The sequence below is a fragment of the Fragaria vesca genome, unplaced genomic scaffold, assembly GCF_000184155.1.
Source record: "Fragaria vesca subsp. vesca unplaced genomic scaffold, FraVesHawaii_1.0 scf0513031, whole genome shotgun sequence".
NCBI classification, from domain to species: Eukaryota; Viridiplantae; Streptophyta; class Magnoliopsida; order Rosales; family Rosaceae; genus Fragaria; species Fragaria vesca.
The window spans coordinates 39019-49262 of NW_004443427.1; the positions used below are offsets into that span (position 1 = coordinate 39019).

General features: G+C 36.0%; 1 pseudogene; it reads left to right on the forward strand.

The window, feature by feature from the left end:
• The window catches only part of LOC101299732, a 35767-nt pseudogene that overhangs the window by 22986 nt on the left and 2537 nt on the right, over nt 1–10244 (forward strand).

The following is a 10244-nucleotide window of genomic DNA, read 5'->3' on the forward strand; positions in this document are numbered from 1 at the left end:
ATTGCCATTTCATATCCAAGGAATTTTATACTTGGCCATAAACTGGACAGTGGGGAAAAACCTTTTCTCATATTCTGAAAAGGTCATAACTGTAGCAAATTTCGTAACTGCATTCTGGAGCTGTAATGGGAGAAGATCAAAAGGGCAACCATGGTCATTCCACCAATTACCAAACCACATAGGGAATTGGCGGTTGAATCTTCTATCAAAATTGAGGAACCACAAATGACTAAAATCCTCGGTTTGATTGAGGAATATTTTATCCCACGCTTCGATGTAATCATGATAGGTAAATGTGAGTGTGTCTAATGTGTGGGGAGTAGAGGGGGGATCACCCCATTGGGCTAGTGACATGATTCGGATTATATAAAGGGAATGATATAATATCTTAGATTTGTCTTTTGGATCTAGGATTGGTTTAATGAATATTGATTCGGTTTTATACATAATGTCTTTATAAAATGCTAATGGAGGTTTACCTGGAGGGTAATGAGAGGTTGGACCAAAATAACTTTTTATTAAAGAAACAGGATTTTTGAGATGACTCAAGGTGGGTTCAATGTAAAATAGGCCATGCTCAGCCCTGATAATGTAAGGGGAGGATTTTTTATAATTAACTTGAGGGTTAGATGAGGAGCCTGATTTGTAAGGGTCGAACTGGTTGACTAAAGCTGATTGGTAACTGGGCACATTTGGACTGAGAGCGCTACCAAGAGCACTATAATGGTTGACTAATGCAACAGGAGAATGACCTGTAAAAGGAACTATGTTTGATTTTGACTCAGGTGATTCTGGCTTAACTGGAGAGGATGCCGTAGCTTTCGATTTTCCGGGATTTCTCCCTTTGGACGAGCTAGACTTCATATTGTGACGCCCTGTAGAAATTCACGGGTTAGGAAATCTGGGATATGATTGTCACTGCCTTTAATGAATGCAATTTCAAAATCAAAAATACTTAAAATTGCTTGCCAACGGGCAAAGATTTGCTTACTAGCAATGTTTTGAACATCTTTTCTAAAACATCTTTAGCACATTTACAATCGACACGGACTAAGAACTTTGATTTAATAAATCATCTTGAAATTTACTGATACATAAAACAATTGATAAAATTTCTTTTTTAATAGTACTATAATTTGACTGAGCTGGATTCCAAATCCCATAATGAAAATGAACAATTTGCTCAGGATGATTAGGAGAAAGTTGTTGTTTGAGAATACCTCCATAACCTATTTCAGAGGCATCAGTTTCTACTATTTTATAGGAATCGGGAAGAGGGATTCCTAAACATGGTAAGGTTTTGACATGACTCTTAATTTCTTTGACTAAGGATGTATATACTGAGGTCCAAGGGTAAGGATTTTTTTGTAATCTATCGAATAGAGGTTTACAATGTTTCCTAAGGTTTTTGTAAAAATCTGCTACATAATTTAAAGATCCTAGGAATCTTTGTAATTGATTTTTTATCTAAAATGATATCTGGGAATTTGTCAACGAATTGTATTGCTCTATCAATAGGTTTAATTTGGAGTTGGTGAATGTTAAAACCAAGAAAACAAATGTTGGTTTGGAATAATTTGATTTTTGAGGCAGAAATAACTAGACCATTATTCTTTATTATGGAAAAGAATTGGTGAAGATGTTTCCAGTGTTGATCAATTGATTGTGAAAAGATTAAAACATCATCAATGTAGACAATGGAGAAATGACTATAAGGATTGAATATATCATTCATTATGTTTTGGAATTCGCTAGGGGCATTTTTTAATCCGAATGGCATAACATTCCATTCATAATGACCAAAGGGCATGACAAAAGCAGTTTTGTATTTGTCGGCTTCACTAATTTGAATTTGCCAAAATCCTGATTTCATATCAAATTTACTAAAGATAACAGATTTGTTTAATCTGTTAATGAGATCTCGTTTATTGGGAATAAGATACCTGATCCACTCTAAAACTGTGTTAAGGGGTTTGTAATTTATAACTAGACGAGGAGTCCCTCGTTCTAGTTCAACATTTTTCTGAACATAGAAAGCTGGGCAAGACCAAGGGGATTTACTAGGGCGAATAATATCTTTGTTGAGTAAATCATTAATTTCGTTTTTACAAAAATCTATGATTTCGTGACTCATTTGAATTGGACGAGCTTTAGTAGGGATATTTTTCCCATTGAATTCTTTGATGTAGGGTAGTGAGACAATATGTTTTTTCCTGTGCCAAAAGGTAGTAGGAATATCAGAACATATTTCTTTGATTATCTTTTCTTCAAAAAGTTTTGATCTTTTGCTGAAGAAAAGAGTTTTGGAGTTGATTTTCAATTCTTTTGAAATTAATTTCTTCTTTGAGAAAGGTTATTTGTTTGATTTTCGCTTGAATGCAACCGAGAGTTTTTGAAATATTATTTTCTTGAAATGTTTTCAAAGTATGGATTTCGGGGTTTGAAAGAAAAGTAAATTTAACTGGTTCATCAAAAGGGTAGGTAATAATACCATCATATTCAGTTTTGAAAGGGTAAATTAAAGTTATGAAAGGTAGTCCTAAAATTACTTTATCAGTTAAATTTTTAACCAAGACAAACGAAGTTTTGAAACAAACATTGTTTTGGCAGATATGGGCTTTAGGAATTTCGTACTTAATATCCATTTTTGTTCCATTAGCTTATCTTAAAGACTCTTTTGTTTTTTCAAAATATTTTGAAGGTATTAAGCCTTCTTGGATGCAATTAAGATCTGCACCAGAGTCAATAAGGGCTGTTATTGTTATTTGAAAATCTTTTATTTTGAGTTGGACAGTAGTGTACCATTTTTTAAGCTGGATTTGGCGTATGGTACTAATAGTATTATTTTCAGAGTTTTCAGCTTCATTATTTTCTGGGAAAGGATTTGGAAAAGGGTTTTCAAGGGGATCCTGTAAATTAAGAAATTGGTTATTTATTTTTAGTAAGTTTATTTCCTGTTTAATTTCTTTATTGTCATTCGTAGTTCTAAATGTGTTTGTTGTAAAGTATGTATTTGAGTCTTAATTGTTTTTACTTCATGTTGTAGATCTTGGATTGTTATTTCCTTTTTACTAGTGGAGAATTTATCGAAAGTTGTAGTAAGGCTAATTTTTTGTGAGGGAGGATTAACTATATTTTCTTGGGTAATTAATTTTTTTAATTTTTTGAGGTATTCTGCTTTGAGTTCAGGGTTATCTATTTTTCCTATTAAATCAATTAAGAGTTCTTCTTGTTTTTCCTGTTTGGAAAGAATAATTATTGTTTTACAATTACATGCATCCTTACACCCAAAAGTAATATCTGGGGAAGAATGTTCATTGGTTTAAGAGGAAGAAGATTCCATCAATATGATGTCATCTTCACTTATTTCATTTTCTGAATCAGTGTTTCGTAATTCTAAAGTTTGTATAAGTTTTTCTTTTTCTTCTTGACTAATTTTGAGTTGATTAATAGTATTTTTAACTGGACAATTATTTGCAAAATGACCAGTCTTATTACATTTTAAACATTTAGTTTTACTTTTATCGAAAGTTTTACTTTTAAATTGGCGATTTGGTTTTTTAGACCAATTTTTGTGAAATTTGTTTTTAGAATAAAATTTGTTTTGCTTAAAGTTATTTTTATAAGGTGTAAATTTTCTTTTGAATGATAAGGAATAAATTTATTGCTTGCCTTATTCTTCCTTGAAGGAGGTAAGGGAGGTAAGCCATATTGTTCACAAAAATTTCCTAATTCATATTTAGCTGTTTTCTTATCTGACTTCATTTGAGCATTTAGTTTCATATCTATACACATTTTTAATCCTTCTTTTTGGATGACTGTAATTATATTTCCATAAGTTAAAGAATCGTAGTTAATGTGACATGTTTCATTACTAAGGACTTGCCTGATTTTATGAGCAAATAATTTTGGAAGACCATTTATGAACTTTTCTTTCCAAAATGGTTGGTTACTATCGTCTCTAAGCATAACTCGGGAAATAAAAACGTCTTTGTACCATTTGAAATCACTTAGGGTAGGACACCTAAGGTTACTGAGTTGATCATGAATTCTGGATGTGATGTGACTAGGGGTTCCTATGAAATGTTGAATAATTGTGTAAAATAAGGTATTAACAGCATCAGAAATTCCCATTCCTGTGCGTTCGTCGAAGATGGGAGTCCCATCTTCATCTCGTTTAATGGCATGCTTAATGGATGATCTAGAATCAGGAGTGAGATGTTTTTCCCACCAGGAATGAAGCATTCCTGTAAATCCTGTGGAAAGTATGTCAATGATTTCAGACTGGGTGAAATTATGATTAGTGACATAGCTATTAGCTGCCATAGACATATGATGTAATTTATTTAAGATTTCTTGTTCTGACAAATTATCAATATTCCATTCATAAGTTTTATCAGAAGAAACTGAGAATTGATTAGTAATGTGATTAGTAGGTTGTATATCTAAAGGGAGAGGACGTTCTGTCCAAGTTTTAAAAGGTCGTTTCTTTGGATGAACTATTCGATCTAGGTTTGAAGGTTCGATATTCAAGGTTTGAAGTATCTGGTTTATTTCTTTAATTTGGCTAGTGTCACTAGAATCGCTATCGGATGAAGTGGATGAAGAGTGTTGTTGGTTATGAATTACTGCGATTCTACTAGATTCTGTTGTTTCAGTTTTTAATTTTTCTAGCATTTGTTCGATTTTGAATTGATGATGTAGGCTTCAGGGGAGGTTTATTTAATTCACTAAAATGAACTAAAGGAGTTTCTGGTTTAGGTTGTGGTAGGATATTAACTTTAGAGGATATGTTGTCGACTTTTGTTTCTATTTTATCTAACTGGGCTCCTATGGTTACTAGGCTTTGGTTTGTATAATTATTTTGTTCAATAATTTTCTTAGTATCTGGGTTAATTTTCTTAGTGTCTGGATCTTCTATAGCAATTTTAAAAGGTGAAGCCATGATTGGGCTATTTAGATGATCAATTATTATTGTTTCAACATGGGGATGACTGGAAAGGACTGAGCTAGTGGAAGTTTTCCATCGTGCTTTTGTTAATGTTTGAATTTTTTGGTTGTTTAGTTGATCAATAAAATCAAGAAAGAATATTTCAGATTTAGTTTCAAGCATAAATGCTTGCCAATCATGAAATAATTGCTTTCGTTAATTCATGAAAGGGAACTTCATCCTATAGAGGTTTCTCCTAAGGATATTTTCGTTTGATTCAAGATGTTTATCTAATCTGGAATAGTTAATTACAAAAGGTTAGGTAAGTGTGCTTAATTGAGGATTTAGTGGAGGAGTAACTAAAAAATCAGAAGCAGTAGGAGAAGTTTGCTCTTCATCTGTGGTTGAAATATTTTGAGATTCATTTTCTGTATAATTTGGGTAGCTGACTTGAGAAGTAGTTCTGATGTTTTTAATTTTGAGCTTTTGCAATTCTTCTTCTAATTCTTTAATCCTAATATTTTTAATTTCTTTATCTAAATCAGAATCTCGTCTAGACATTGTTTCAGCTGTAGTGGAACTAGCAAATGAATGTCTAGCCGTAGCAAAAGAATGTCTAGAGGAGTTTCCTACCTCTTGAATTCTTGGGTTTTGACTTATCCTAGAGTTTTGAAAATTAATTCTTACTGTGCCATCATTAAACTGTTGAATACAGTCTAAATCAGAAAGACTATGTTGTGCATTGGATGGTTGATTCTCACTAGTGAGAGACCATTCAGAAGGAAGATGGACATCTGACCATCTGATTGTGTGAGGGATAGTAATATTGGCATTTTCTTGACTACTTTGAATTAAGAGAGTATGGTTTTTGGGACTTTTACTAATGGCTTGGAAATTCATGTTTGTGCCAGTGACTTTATAATGGATTCTATAAATTAAGGCTAAAGGTTGGGTTCCTTCAAGGACATGGTAACCTAAAGTTTTAATATTGAGAGTTAAAGCTTTTAGGTTATGAGGATCACTGACGCTAATAGTAAAATCTGGGTAGCAATTAAAATGAACTGGACCATTAAACAGACTTGACTCAATTAATCCAAGGGTACTGTCATTAAAATCAGTAAACCTTACATCTCGTAAACATAAAAAAATGGAGGCATTAAAACCTTTTCTAGTTAAAGGCTTGACACCAAATATATATATATATATATATATATTCTATATATATATATATATATATACATCCAACGTACTCAAAACCGATCAACTCAATCACACTCAAAATTGATCAACTCAAATAAAACTCAAAATCAACATATATACACATATACGTACCTATATATAGCTCCACAAACTAATTATGGACAGATTTCGACAACTTCCAAACTTTTTCTCCCGTTTTTTTTCCCAGATGAGCTGATGTCCAGATCTGTAAATATAAAGCACTTTAGCCGACGACATTTTAATTTCGTCGGCTAAACTTTTAAAAATTTCGTCAGCTAAAGTTAACAGACTATAGCCGACGAAAAAAATTCTTTAGCCGACGAAATTAAAATTTTGTCGGCTAAAGTTGACCATAGCCGACGAAAATTTAAATTAGCCAACGAAGGAAAATTTTGTCGGCTAAAGTGGACTTTAGCCGACGAAAAAATGGTTCGTCGGCTAAAGCCTTTCTTCTGGTAGTGGCTCCCGGAGACGATTCTTCTCCACCGATCCTGAGACACGCGATTGAGACCGAGGATTTTTTCTCTCACCGATCTCGACTATAGAGGGCTCAAGAAGCTTCAAGGCTTCTAAACCCCTAATCAATGTCTCAGTCAAGCCACAAGATAGACGGGAAGATCTCATTCAATTCCTCTCTTCACTGCGGTACCGCCATAATTTCGATTACTCAATTGGTGGGTATTCCAGCTACGATTGGTTGTACCTGAGGTGAGAGACTTCAGACTTAGCTCTCATGTCAGGATTTGTCAGGTATTAGTTCTATAGATAATTGAGTTTTGAGTGAAATTAGTGAATTTTGGGTACTATATCCTTGAATTAAATCTGGGTCAGGGTGTTACAGCCTCGTTTTCCAGCTGAGTGTTTCATCTACAAGGCTATCCGGGGTGCAGGCACCTCTCTTCGAGAGAATAGTTCTCTTCTCTTCCCTGCTGTCATCACTAAACTCTGTCTGGATGCTGGTGTTCATGTCCTTGATTCTGATATCATGGCAAGTGAGAATGAGGCTGCTCCGGTCGACAAGTTATCCATGGCAAAGTCGATGAGCCAATCTGATGTGTATGTTGAGTCCTTGGAGCAGACTCTGCTGAAGCAAGAGATCAAGCGTCAAGTTTCCAATGTTGTTGCTACTCTGCAGGCTTCCTTTACTACTCAGATTAAGGCCCTACGTAATGAGTTGAAGGAATCTGTGGGGACACATGCACCTTCTGCTAACCCCTCTGGTGGGGATGGAGCCTCCTCTACTCCCTCTGGTTCTAAGCTCTCTTCCAGTTCTGGGTCTGAGGAGTCCTCTGATGCTTCTGCTGAGGAGTCAGAGGAAGCTGTGTGATCTTGTTGTTTTGTTGTTTCTCATTGTAGGAGTTGGTGTGTACTCTCTATGTTTCTTGTTTTCCATTGTAGGTTTTCTCCTTCTTTTAAAACCTCTCAGATATTTTATTCTTTGTTTCCCTTTGGTATTCCTTGCCAAAAAGGGGGAGAATTAGTTGTAGGAATTGTTGTTTATGGTTGTAAGACATTGTTGGTTTTATGGTTGTTTAATGCAATATCAAATTCTCAGTATTTGTGGTATGTTAGTGTGCTCAGTTGTAGTTTCTGTGATTCTTCACTTGTTCTTGAAGTTGTTTTCTGCAGGTTGTTTGCCTACAAATGAAGTGTTTTGTGAAGGAATGCCAAAGGAGGAGATTGAAGGTATAAGGATTGTCACACCCCGAATTTTGAATAAATAAAAAAAATCCAAATTCAAAGCATGATAACAAAAAAGAAAAACAATTTTACAACATTTTAGTTTTACAACTCTTAAAAAAAATAAAAAGAATAAGGTAAAACCTCCCTCAATACTCACAAAAATCTAGAAAGTAACACAAGGAACAAACCTAACTGGCGCAGCCTCAACTCTGCTAATCCTGACCTGCAAAATCAACCTCTACACCATGGATTGGTGCACCGGGTTGTAAAACAACAAACCCGGTAAGCTTTAAAATCTCGTATGAGTAAATCTACAACAACAGACTCAACCCATCAACACATAAGATAAAAAAAATCAAGAGCTCATGCATTAAAAATAAATTCAGGAAAACACTTACAAACAAGATAAATCAAAGACGAATTAAGAAAACACAACAATTCACAATCACTCAAAATAATAAATGAATCCTGCAAAAACGTAGTTCAAGAAATACTCAAAACAAAGAAATTAAATGACATCACATAAGAACATCACCCAATCATTTCTCTACTCTTACTTATGGGTTCGTCAACGCATAGTCATCCCCCATAAGTAACTAGACAAACACATACTCATGGGTTCGTCAACACATAGTCATCCCCCATGAAGTACCGACAGACTAGAGCTCTATACTAACCGTAACCAATCACCCGGCCAAGGCTTGGTTCCCGGTCCACCACGAAGGCTCCTAATCTAATGCACACCATCACCACTAAGGCACACACATTCACAACTAATGCACACAATCACCACAAAGACACCATTTCGCAACGGATGCACTCACTCACCACTAAGGCGCACATTTTATTACTCTCACGTCATAACACTTATCAAATCACAAAATAGTAATATCATCATAACCGTAACCAATCACCCGATTAAAGGCTTGGAACCCGGTTTGACTAATTAAACAACAATCCTACATCACGCTATCATATTATCATAACGTGTCTTTCACACATAAACACGTGGATATAAATATTTAGAACAAGAATAATTCTACCAACTCTAATTATTACTCATGATCAGAAGTTCTTTTGAAAGATTATATTATTAACAAAAAACTTGTTTTCACTTACCATGAGCCGTTGACGATCAAGCTCATTTATATTTAAAAACAAAATCATTTTCTTTCAAGGACAACTTCACAATTAGCAATAATTATCATCATCATCATCATAATAATTATCACTATCAAAACCAACATCACAACCATCATCAAAATCAACATCATAATCATCATCATCAAAATCATCATCATAATAATTATCACCATCAAAACCAACATCACAACCATCATCAAAATCAACATCACAATCATCATCATCAAAATAAATAGGCCACAAAGTGGACCTTAGTGAGATTTTACTCACCTTAACTCCCGCTGCGTCTTCATAAGCACAAACGCAAGCGTCTAGCTCAAAAACAAACTCCACAAGTCACCCTAATTAACACAAATATTAACTTTAGTAACCAACAAACTAAGAGTAACATTTGCCCTCTTAACCCAACACTAAAATCCGAAGGTTTGCCCAAAGGAGGGCAACTCTCTTTCAAGACCTCCCAAGGTCCTCGATCACCCAAAACTAAACCTCCTACAATTGCCAAAAACGGCTCCTACATTTGACATCACAAAATCAACACACCTCATAGAAAACAACTCCAACATTAAGCATTACAAGATCTCAACATAGTCTTATAATATATAATCGTGCTCACAACAACAAGAACTAGCTAACCAAAGTAACTAAACCTACACACCCTGCCTAACGCGCCGCCACGCGCCACCACCGGCAGCGGCGAGTGGGCCCCATGCGCCACCCTACAACTTCACAATCTCAACAAACTTCCAACATCAAACTTGAAGAATACTACAAGGGGGACACTTTTCATACCTGAAGGTCCAACTAGTTCAGCCGGAATCGGCCGGAAATCACCGAAACTCGCGGGAAAAGTTTAGAATCCACCACCGCACTCTCCGCCGTGAGTCACGCTCCAAGGCCACCAGAAGTCGAACCAGGACCAAGGGCCTTCTATCCCGACCAGTCTCCCGCCTTGTCGCCGCCGCCGGAGGTCTGAAACCCAACCGGGTCTCTAACCCGAGCTTCCGAGCTTCGGGTCACCGATTCGGGGTTGAAACGGCGCAAGTCACCACCACAGGGCAGCTCGGACGGAGGAGAGGAAGAGAACCCGACCGGTGCCGGCGTCTAGATCGGTCGGAGGTGGCCGGAAAATCCGGGTCGGGTCAACCGGGTCCGGGTCGGGTCGGCTGGGAAACTCGGATAGTGAAGGTGTCGCGAGAGAGAGAGAGAGAGAGAGAGAGAGAGAGAGAGAGAGAGAGAGAGAGAGAGAGAGAGAGAGAGAGTAGAG